This window comes from Amblyomma americanum, chromosome 2 (genome assembly GCF_052857255.1).
Source record: "Amblyomma americanum isolate KBUSLIRL-KWMA chromosome 2, ASM5285725v1, whole genome shotgun sequence".
Taxonomy (NCBI): Eukaryota; Metazoa; Arthropoda; class Arachnida; order Ixodida; family Ixodidae; genus Amblyomma; species Amblyomma americanum.
In genome coordinates this window covers 124318606-124331009 of record NC_135498.1, presented here as the reverse complement: position 1 = coordinate 124331009, position 12404 = coordinate 124318606, and positions in this window count along the sequence as shown.

The following is a 12404-nucleotide window of genomic DNA, read 5'->3' as shown; positions in this document are numbered from 1 at the left end:
TGTGACATATGTCTTTATTCTTTTCATTCTAGAAGATATCGTTACATGGCGTACCGCCAGTTCACATGATGGACGTGGGGGCGACTTGGAATTAGGCATCGACAAGTCATCCCTTCGTGTGTCGTATCAACCATAAGAAAATTGTTCTCATCAGAATTCTACACAGGTTTTAAGTATCCAGAATTATGAAGGGACAAAATAAAATAAGTCAATTTCCATAAAATCAGAGCGATCGACGATCAAGCTTCATTCAGTTATACTGTGAATAACCCGCACCCCAGCATTGCTACATGTGGTACCGTAAGCCACAAAGCAAACAGTATTCCAGACATTGATAGAACATAAAGTAAAACATGCATGTGCAACTTTTGCTTTTGTTTCGAGCCCATCACTTTTGGTTTTACACTTCTCAGAATTATGAGGCCAATTATGCATTCCTTGCCTTTTAGCGGAGTGAGAAGCCAGTCTCTCTTGCACCAGCCGTGCACACTGTCCACTTTGGGAAGCCTCTTCTTGTGCCCCTGGCACTTCGGGAACCCATTCCTAGGTGTGTTTCAAGGCCGGCCATAACTAATATTGTGGACAGCAAGGTAAAAATTCTTCCGGCATTGCATTGCTTTCTCCTTTAGCATGTCCAACTGTTCAACGTCAATAGCATACATAAGGAAAAGAGAGGTCTGTCTTCCTCATGTGTTCCAGGTAAAGCACTTAATCCTTGCTGCAGAGCCGATTGAAGGTAAAAACACCCGATTCAAGGCAGCTGTCAAACTCTTAGTTGCAATGGCGATGGCTAAGAATGACTCCAGCATGTTAAGGCTACACACCACATGGCTAAGTGCAGCCGATTCATACTGCTATGGGAGCATAGGTAAAGCACACGATAACATATTGCTGTGAAGCCACTACACGGAAACCAGCCAGCATGCCAAATCCCAGTGCAACAAATGCAGCAAGACCAGGCATATAGAAGAAGTAGTTCACATAATCAAGGCCACTGACAGAGATGAACACTGCAAGCAAGCAGAATAAGCAAAAACAGACTAAGCAACCTGTAAACAGTTTTAGGAACACTGTCATGTAGTTGTGAGAGCTGTCAGAAAGACAGCGAAAAGGGCTTCTAAAAAGAAACTGTTTACTGGGAAGACCTATGCCCACAAAGAACTAAATGACTACGCGACGGCATACCAACAAGCGTGCTCAGCGGTCATCAAACAGTGTACCCGCACTCTCGGCTGCGCTCAGTTTAAAGCTCACAACGAAGTTTCTAGATACAGCTTGCAAAGTAATTACAGCAGTCTGAAACAACTTAGAATCGGCTCCACATGGGTACGATCAATCGAGGTAAACATGCTCAAGTCTTGCATCACAAACAGCGCGATAACTCCGTGCGCTGGCAGCTTTGAAGAATGAACAAACAACGAATAGAAAGCTTTGCAGTGTTATCTTCTTAAAGAAGCATCGATCTGATGCTTTACAACAAAGAAAAATGTGGGAAAAGTAAACACCGAGTGCAAAAAACAATCACTGAAAATGCTAGCAGTGTCCGTTAGAATGCATAATAGGGCTTTAACACACAACATGTACAATTTCTGGGCATGCATGGTGCTGCTGAGTTGCTGTTGCTCTGTAGGGAGCTACTTCATAGTCAAGCTCTCAAAGTCGATGAACAACCTTGTGCAAAGGCTTTTAACTCAGTCCGCAAAGGCGAATTGACATTCATACCTATACATGGCCATTGACATTCATACCTATACATGGCCACTCTGCTCATATTCCGCATAGTGTCAGCGTAGATTGTAGCGTTAGATGCCGGTGTGTTGTTCGTCTACGCAGGCTGGCCAGTCGTAGTGCTTCCTCTATGCGCTGTAGGTGGGCGGCGCCGTCGACATTGTCTTCTTCAGCAACGTGTGGCAGCATGGCCTCGAGCGTGGTCGTGGCCTCCATGCCATGGACGAGCCTAAAAGGCGTCATCTGGGTGGTCTCTTGCACTGCCGTGTTGTAAGTGTAGATAATGCAAGGCAGGATGACGTGCCAAGTCTTGTGTTCGGCATCGAAATACATGGCGAGCATGTCAGTGATGGTTTTCTTCAGACGTTCCGCAAGTTCGTTGGTTTGCGAATAATATGGAGGTGTCCTCTTGTGGCTTGTTTAGCTGTGAAGCAGGATGGCTTGCGTCAGCTTCACCATGATTGCTGTTCCTCTGTCCGTAATGAGCACTTGTGGCGTGCCGCATCACAGAAGAATGCACTGCACGAAAAAATTTGGTGACTTCTCCTGCTGTTTCGTTCAGTCGGGCTTTTGCCTCGGCGTAGTGGGTCAGGTAGTCTGTCGCTACAATGCTCCACTTTGTTGGCTTTGGGAAAAGGCCAAGCAAGTCCATGTCAATCTGTTGGAAGGGTCTTGACGGAGGTTCAATAAGGTTCAGGAATCCCGCTGGTAGGAAGGGAGGAGCCTTCCATCGCCGGCAATCTCTGCGGGCTTCCACATAACGTGTGACATCGGCAGATAGCTGGGGCCAGTAATACTTGTCTTGAATGCTGTTGATGGTGTGAGAAAACCCAAGATGTCCAGCTATCAGCTCATCATGTAAAGCCTGTAGAATTTCTTCACAAGAATTTCTAGTTACAATAAGGAGGCAAGCATTCTGTATGCAGAAAGACAACAGTCTTCACTTCCGATGAGGTTGGGGTGAAGAAACCTTGCCTTCCAAGTGCTCGATGAGGCATTGGAGATTCGAGTCCGAGCACTGCTGCTGTGCAAAAGTGCTGCTGCTAGTAAGTCCTAGGAAGGCGTCGTCGTCATCTTTTAGTGGTGCGTCTATAGGCATTCGGTGTCAGAGTGCGTGCATCCAGACTTGTAAACAATGGTAACGTCAAACTCTTGGAGTCGTAAGCTCTATCGAGCGAGGCGGCAAGATGGGTCCTTCAAGTTGGCGAGCCAGCGCAGCACGTGATGATCAGTCACGACTTTGAAAAGCCTGCCGCACAAGTACATAATGTATTATGAGGCAGTTAGGACATGTGTGGACATGTGGGAGGCAAATGTTGCCATCAATAGAGAAAGACACGTCATGCCGATGGTGGAAGACGTCGTTTGCATCCTCAATGGAGCCAAGTTTTCTCGAACTGGACCTGAATGAGGGTTATCACCGGCTAGGCCTTGATGAGATATCACAACAGATATTCGCATTCGCCATGCACTGCGCACTGAAAACCTTCTCTTGAGTAAATGCAGCAGCAGGAATCTACCATGACGCAATTGACAAGTTCTTCCTGACGAAGAGGGGTCCACCAACGTAAGTGATGATAGTTTAGTGCCAGGAAACCCTCTCAAAGAGCACCATCACCGGATTCACCTTGTGCTACAAACACTGCAAGAGGCTGGACTTACCCTGAACATCAAGGAGTGAGTGATTGGGACAAGAGTAAAGTTCTTAGGACACATATTGTCCAAACTGGGTATCACAGCAAATCATGACAGCGTGGAGACAATCAAGCACATGACTTATCCAGAGACTCTCTGAGAAGTTTGAAGCTTGCTGGGGATGATTTAACTACTGCAGTGTATTCATCCCACACTTGGCGCAGACTGACGAACAGGTCAGCGCGCTTACTTGAGCAAAGAACACATTTCAATGGACCAGTAAAGAACAATACTACAACGTTAACAAAGAACTGGTTGCCCACCAGTTGCGCAACTACTACGACGCCAGGAAAATCTGCCTCATCACAGATGTAGGACCAGCAGGGATAGGTGCAGTGTTGACACAAGAAAGAAAAGGAAAAAAGCTATACATCATCGTGTAGTCAAGCATTGACTTCTACAGAGAGGCGCTATCATCAAATAGAAGTGCTGACGCTAGGATCAACAGTAGGACATTTCATAATGTAGCTGGTTGTGGAAGCTTAGTAAATGAGACTGACTACAAACCGCTTGTCTACATCATAACTGGATGGCAGAAATGTCGCCCCGATTAGAGTGTCAGCCTATGAAGAACCGAAGAACCCCTTGTGTTCAGAATCGACTGCAAAGCAGTGCTGATCCCAGCAATACTAAAGAGCCGGGAAGAGCATTGCCGGAATACTCACCATTTGTTGCTTCTGATGACCATTCACTTTTAAACACTCGCTGTCCACATCGGCCATATCAGCAACTACCTCATCACAATCCACGATCGTTGAGTCATCCTAATTGATGACGGTGCACTGGTTTGGTGGTCAACCCATGGTCTGGAAGCTGCGTGCAAATTGAAGCTATGGCCACTTCCTCTGCACTGGCCTCATTCGATTGCTGCCGTCCACTTAGAAATGCTGGCGCTGAAGCAACCGTACCCTTATTGTAGAGACAAGTACTGCCTTGAAGACGTCGTCGTCTTCCACCAATACTGCAAATACCACAAGTTAAAATATGACAGCTGGGGTGACAGCAGATTGAAGAAAGTCTTGATCCTCGTCCTCTCTCGCGACAAACCTCCTGTGCCAAGAGTTAAGGACCTCTGGGCTAAGATTTCAAGGGACGAGTAGTTCACAAGCCTTGAATTGAAAAACACCAGTGGGCAGAGCGTGACACCGAAGCGCTGAGGCTTGTCACAATCAACATGCTCCAAAACAACTGTGAAAATATTGGTCACTATTGTGGGTGTATAACAGTGGCGACATGAACCAAGGTGCCAGCAGGAAAACTGAAAGTTTGAGGTGGCTGATCAGGTGACGTTGCTAGTTGCCTGAGAACATATGCGGCCAAGTCCAGAACTGGCGAGGAGTTAGGAGACAAACGGCTCAAAAAAAATCTGTAAGGTTTTAACGTAGCATAACGGGGGCTTAGGTTAATGCTGAGGCTGCGGCGAAACCACGGCGGTGACCGAGCCTCTCGTCTGTTCAGGTCAGCAGGCGCTCGGTCTGGGCGATGGAAGGAAGGAAGGGTCTGAGCGATGGCAGTGCGGCTACCTCTCCTTCTTTTCCTCAGTAAATATAGGATGTTGCCCTTCTTCTTCACAATGGCCCCGGGGATAAAAGGAACCATCCTGGCGACTCAGAGTGCCGGCAACACAGCCGGGTCATAGTATGGCTCGAGTCATTGGACATGCACAGTCTCGCGTCCACCTCGGCGAAAATCGGAAGACGGTGTGAGGGGCTCAATAAGGTAGTTCACGGAGGATGTATGCTCCAGGACGCGGTAGGGGCAATGGTATTGCGAAAGGAGTTTGAGAGGCCGGGAGCAGTGGAAAGAATCCAAAGCCAGACAAGTGAACCAGGTGGGAAATCCGGATCAAGCTGACCGTCGTCATGGCGGTGTGTCTACCGCCCCTGAGTGTCTGCCGTGAGCGACCGTGCAATCTGGCGGCAGTCTTCGGCGTGCTGGGCAGCTTCAGAAATAGTTGTACACTAAGATGAGGCATGGCGGTATGGAAGAACTGTGTCGATGGGAGCGGATAGATGTCGGCCGTAGAGCAGAAAAAATAGGGAGAAACCGGTGGTGGACTGAGTAGCAGTGTTGTAGGCGTACGTAATATAGGGTAGAACGAGGTCACAGTTCGTGTGGTTGGCAGCAACCTACATCGCCAACATGTCGCTTAGAGTGCGATTAAATCGTTCAGTTAGACCGTTTGTTTGGGGATGGTAGGCTGCACAAGTACGATGAATGATATTGCACTCGACGAGTAAAGCTTTAACGACATCAGACAAGAATACGCGTCCTCTGTCACTGAGGAGTTCACGAGGAGCACGGTTGCGAAGTATAAAGCGCTGCAAAATGAAGGACGCCCATTCACGAGCTGTAGCAGCTGGGAGCGCGGCGATTTCTGCATGCCGGGTGAGGTGGTCAATGGCAACAATGACCCAGCGGTTGCCAGCAGCGGTGTATGGCAGAGGGTCGTATATATCGATGTCAACACGGTCGAAGGGGCGAGGAGGACACTGCAGAGGCTGCAACTGTCCAGCAGTGATGAGGCAGTTGTTTACGACGTTGGCAGGACGGGCAGGAGCGGACGTACTTGAGGATGAAATTATGCATGCCTCGCCAGTAGTACCGGAGACGGATGCGATTGTACGTCTTGAGGACTGCAACCTGGCCGCATTGCGCGTCAGCGTGGAAACAGGTGCAGATTTGGGACCGGAGATTTCGGGGGATGACGAGAAGCCATTTCCGTCCGTCAGAGTTATAGTTTCGCCGATAGAGTAGATCATCGCGAATTGTAAAATGTGAAGCTTGGCGACGAAGGGCGCGGGATGCTGGAGGCTTAGATGGGTTGGAGAGAAAGTCGAGAGACAATCCATTCATCTTTACGCTGCTCAGAAGGCATGTCGCAGGTGGTGAGCGAAGGCGCAGAGGATTCAAGCGCGGAGAGGCTGGCAAGCTCGGCCGGTATCGGGGAGCGGGACAGGGCATCAGCGTCCTGATGCTTGCGGCCCGACCGATATAAGACACGTATGTTATGCTCTTGGAGACGGAGAGCCCATCGAGCTAGCAGGCAACCGGAGGGATCTTTGAGCGAAGAAAGCCAACATAGGGCAAGGTGGTCGGTTACCACGTCAAACGGACGGCCATAGAGATAAGGTCGAAACTTTCCAAAAGCCCACACAATGGCCAAGCACTCTTTTTCCGTCACGGAGTAGTTCTATTGAGATTTCGTGAATGTGGGGCTGGCGTAAGCAATCACATATTCCTCGAATCCAGACTTTCGTTGGGCGAGCACAGCCCCGAGGCCAATGCCACTTGCGTCCGTGTGTACTTCAGTTGGGGCTTGCGGGTCGAAGGGACGCAAGATGGGTGGTGCCGTGAGGAGACTGCGCAAGGTGTTGTAGGCGTCGTGGCAGGCAGGCGACCAACTCGAAAAATCCACATTGCTGCCGATAAGCTAAAGGAACAGCTAAAGGGGCAGCAATGGGTTAAATGGGTTAGCAAGAGAGTTAAAGGGGCAGCAATGGCCGCAAAGTTGCGAATAAAACGTCGAAAATAGGAACAAAGGCCTAGGAAGTTGCGCAGTTCCTTAATTCAAGTAAGTTTTGGTAACGCAGTCACAGCACGAAGTTTGGCGGTGTTGAGGCAGACGCCCTCTTTTGACACAACGCGGCCTAAAATTTTCAGCTCACGAGCAGCAAATCAACACTTTCTTAAGTTCAGTTGAAGACCGGCCTCCGTAAGGCATGTTAAGATGTGCTTCAGCCGGGATAAATGAGTGGCAAAGTCGGGCGAAAATATCCCGATGTCGTCGAGATAACACAGGCACGACTTCCATTTCAGGCCACGCAGAATTCTGTCCATCATGCGCTCAAAATTATCCGGAGAATTACAGAGGCCAAAAGGCATGACAGTAAATTCATACAGGCCATCAGGGGTCACAAATGCGGTTTTAGAGCGGCCGTCGGCTGCCATGGGGACCTGCCAGTACCCAGAGCGTAAGTCGAGAGAAGAGAATGAGTTCCGCTTCTTGAAGGCAGTCCAGAGCATCATCAATGTGCGGAAGAGTGTAAACATCCTTTTGTATAACCTTATTAGGCGGCGGTAATGAACGCAGAAACGAATAGAGCCATCTTTCTTTTTCACGAGGACCACGGGCAAAGCCCGGGGACTGTGTGGGGCCTGGATCACGCCGCTGTGAAGCATGGTGTCAACTTGGTCTTGAATAAATTGGCGCTCTCTGGCTGGCACACGATAAGGGCGCTGACGCAGAGGGGCGTGGTCACCGGCGTCGATATGGTGGGCGACAGTCGATAGATGGATAGATAGACAGAGGAGGAGGGAAAGGCAGGGATGTTAACCAGAAAGAGGTTCTGGTTGGCTACCCAAGCCCCCCCCCCTTCCGACAGTAGACGTGAGGGTCAAAGCGGGTTGGTGTGAATCGAAGGAGGAACGAAATTGATGAAGCAGAGCGAGAAGTTGAGTTCGTTGAGGTGCAGGAAGAGAGGCGTCGATGGAGGAAACGAAAACGTCTGGAGACGAAGTGTCGGGTGCAGTAACCGGCGGGCTGAGGGCATCGACGTCAAGGGACGGGCAACCGTCATTTTCATCGCGGTAGAGAATGAAGTCAATGATTTGCACGGTACCAAGGCACTCCCCGCGACACACAGCGGAAGCATATGTAAACGGATTGGTCACGAGCAACGCGCTAAGGCCAGCTGACAGAGTGAGGACGGCGTAAGGTATGGACAGGTACTTATGGCAAAGAAAGAGGGGCGATGGTGCAAAAAGTACGCTGCCGTCGCGAACAAGGTCAGAAGTGAGGGGCACAAGAACAGAAGAACAGGCAGGCAGTTCAGTGTCTTCGGCAACGACGGTTTTGGCAAGAGCAGCAGAAGGGGCATCGGGCGGCGAGGAACCGCTGAGCGCAAAGAACTCAAGTTCAGCACGAGCACAATTGATGACTGCGTTATGACGCGACAGGAACTCCCAACCCAAGATGATCTCATGAGAACAGTTTGGTAAAATAACGAAGTCAATCACGTAGAGGATTTTCTGAATAACGACGCGAGCCGTACACGTCGCTAATGGCGCAATAGCCTGCGTGCTTGCGGTGCGCAGCGAGAATCCAGAATGTGGGGTCGTCCCTTTTCGCAAGGAGCGGCAAAAGGAGGCGGCCATAACAGAAACAGCAGCACCGCCGTCGGCAAGCACCAGAACAGAAACACCCTCTACGGAAACGGCGATCAGATTGGCGGGTCATAACTGAGGCCTTGGACATTTCGCTGGTGGCGCAGTTCGCGCCTCGGGAACTGCGGCGTCTAGTTTTCCTCTTGCGAAAGATTCGGGTGCCGACGCATGGGAGAAAGGGAGCGGTGACGAGAAGGTGAGCTCCGGGTGGAGAAGGTGGTGCGATCCAGGGAAAGCGGGCGACTATGTGGCGGCTCGGCTGGCGTTGAGTAGTAACTGGGAGGAGGCCAGTAGCCGGCAACTGGGGAAATTGGCGCACGACGACTGCAAAGCCGGGCCACATGACCAGGCAGTCCGCAAGAGTAACAAATAGGCCGATTGTGACTAGTACGCCAGGGATTGCCGAATTGTCGATGCGGTCGCAAAAAAGGCGTCGGAGCGTGAGGAAATTGAGGCACAGACGCTTGAGGTGGAGAGTAAGTTGGGCGGTAGTTAGGCGGCCACGGCCGTGCGACGGCGGCAACGTAGGTCAGGGGTGCAGCGGTAGGTGCGGGCGGCTGTGCTGGTGCGGTCGGAAGAAGCGTAGGAAGGGCCTGAGCCACTTTTTCTCTGATGGCAGTGCAAAGGTCGGGCGCCAAGAATAGTGATTGCACGGAGGGGATGGCAGAAGCGACAGCTGACGTGCAACTTCCTCACGCACAAAATATTTGAAGTGCGCCAACAGTTGCGAGCGGTCCGGTGCAGCCGACAGGCCGGCAAGCGACTCGACAGGCACTGCTGCGTGCTGGCGAGTGATGAGCCTCTGCTTGTGCAGCTTGTCGTAGCTCTGGCAGAGACTGACGACTTCGGCAACGGTGCGGAGATCTCGCGACAGCATCATCCGAAAGGCATCATCCTCGATGTCTTTCAGAATATGCTTGATCTTGTCCGCCTCGGACATCTGGGCGTTGACGCGCGAGCATAGGTTGACCACGTCTTCAATGTAGCTGGTGAACGTCTCACCCGACTGCTGAGAGCGCTCGCGCAAGCGGTGTTCGGCGTGTAGCTTGTGCACAGCAGGACGTCCGAACACTTCGGTGAGGTCCGCCTTAAAAGCACTCCACGCGGAGAAGTCTGCTTCGTGGTTTCGAAACCACAGGTTGGCAACGCAGGTCAAATAAAAGTTGACATTGATCAAATTGGTGGTATCGTCCCACTTGTTATATGTGCTGACCCACTCGTATGATGTGAGCCAGCCTTCAGCGTCATGATCGTCAGTACAGCTGAAGAGTGCCGGGTCCCGCTGTCGGAGGGAGCCGGAACAGAGGACTGGTGAGCCAACCTGCACGGCTTGGTGGTCGGCGGCTTCAGGCATAGCAGGCATAGCGGGGGTCGGTAGAGTGCGGTTGCGCAGGTCCAGGGTGGTACGAGGATGCTAAACCTAACCTCCACCAAATGTAACGCGGCTTAGGTTAATGCTGAGGCGGCGGCGAAACCACGGCGGCGACCGAGTCTCTCGTCTGTTCAGGTCAGCAGGCGCTCGGTCTGAGCGATGGCAGTGCGGCTACCTCTTCTTCTTTTCCTCAGTAAATATAGGATGATGCCCTTCTTCTCCACAGTGTTACGCCCTGTAGACATGTAAAAGTCGGTGTTTAGCTTGGCTGCCTCATGGTTTTGCTTTGCTGAATCGTCGGCACATCTGGCGACGATAATAGTCTGACAGTAGTATTAGTTGATTAAGACAACGATGTGCAATGCACAGCGTGAGAGTGCGTTGCAGTTTAACACCAGGTGTGATCGGCTGCGGTGATAGCATAGTGCTCTTGTGCAGTGGCAAGCGAGGTTGATCTCTTCGCGCTGCCGTGGGCTCGAATCTCATTCGTGGCAATATTTCTTTAACTCAACATGGCATAGCCATGGCTTTGGCACAAACCACAACTGGACAAGTTTCTTGGCCGGTGTTTGTGAACGTATGAGGGCTTTCGCACTAAAATTCTGCAATCCTCAGTAGGCGATGAGTGCAGAATTTGGTGCAACCATACCAGCCTTTAACGTGCAGGGCTTACATTTGTGTCAGAGAGGTAGCCAACGCTGCCCAGGAACAGCAGCAGAGCTGAAGTTGCGAGGGTCAATGCTGTAAGTGTGGATTTAAAACACTACTTCCATGACAACCTTGGTCACTTTTCACTTGAGCACGCCCTGCTCGTTGAGGGAGCAGGATCCAGTCCAAAAACAGCTGCGCCCATTGCGAAGCGTGACTGGCGTGCAGCAATGAGCTCCTGCTTTGTGTGCCATGGTGTGAAAAGTTCCCTCATTGAAGGGTTGTGGCTGCTGCTCCTGCTGCTCTCATTCCTTGCCTATCTTAAAGAAGGGCAGGAGATGCAACTGTCGATAACCTCTTGCATGAGTGCTGGAACATACCATGGAAAAGAAAACAGTGTTACGTAATGTATATGTAAATTTGATTTACACACCATAAGTTGTTGCAGTCATGACTGGGCACACAACTTCTCCTTTTCTGGCCCTCAATTGCTTCCTTTTCCATTTTCTCTCGCCATCCTTGGTGGCTGCTTGAGCACGGCCAGTGTTCTCATTGTGATGGAGGGTGGCTAGCAGAGTCCCAATCGTATAACAAAATATGTAAGGGGAGACGTACAAAAGCACGGTTAGGCGTATTCTTAATAAAAATAAGCAAAGCAGCCACTTGTTAAGGATGTACCTTGCACGCATAATGTCAGTTGAAAATAACAGACTCTGGGGCAAACTTGATCAACATGCTGTGGACTCAAGGTTGTATGTCTGTCCAGATGCCGAAAGCTTCTCAATCTCTTTCAGAAGCAGCTTTTGCATGCAATGGCAACAAGTCGAGCATAGGCTGGCGTGCCTGAGAATTTTAAGTTTTTAGTGGATGCAACTGCAGGCACAAAACATGACTGTACCTGGTGAGAGCCATTTTCCATTCGGTATGCTGTCTTGTAGGCACCTTGGGTATGGGTCACCATGCCCAGAATGTACGTTGGCAACATTGGTCAGCATGCCTAGAAGAAACAGATTCACGAACACAGGGATGCAATTCAGTGCTAGAAAAATTTCTACTTCATAACGAGACCAATGCACTAGATCAGACGGCAGTTGGCAACAAAAGTATATTCTAGAAATCAGCTAGCTTTCACATGTCACCTTGGAATAAGGTCGCAAGTGGCATATTTGTGAAGGGAGGTATCACCTGCAACACACGCTACCCAATTTCGACAAACCTGAGTTGTGCACACCTCTAAAAATAAAAGTCAGCTATAGGCAGTGGGACAAGTCAAGCTTAATCATAGAAGACAATCTGACTATGGCAGAACACTCCCTTTTAAACTTCAGGATCATTTTTTTCAGTTTCCACATCTAATCAGCATGCCAAACCAGCATGGCTCATGAGGGTTGTACTGCTAATCTCTTTATTCAACAAGTGCAGAAATATTACTGACTTTGGCTCACAAATGAAAACTTCCAGGCTCTTAAAATTGCTTTATGGTGAAGGAATGACTTTGCAAGCTTACTTTTTCATATGGCCACCAGCAGTTTTCCATCCCCTACGCTCACCGCGACACACCAATATAGGTGGTTGACCACTGGTTGGACCTAATGACGAAAGTCACCGCAGCCTGTCTTCTTGCTCGCTGAAACCAGCCTTTTCTTAATCGCTGAAATTGAGATGCTGGTTACGGCACTGTTGATTATTTTTTTCACGCGCAAATATATGCATCACAAATGCCTCGCTTACTGACAAAGCACGCGCAACATGAAATACGCATTATGAAGGGACAAGGACAGAAAGAAAGCACACA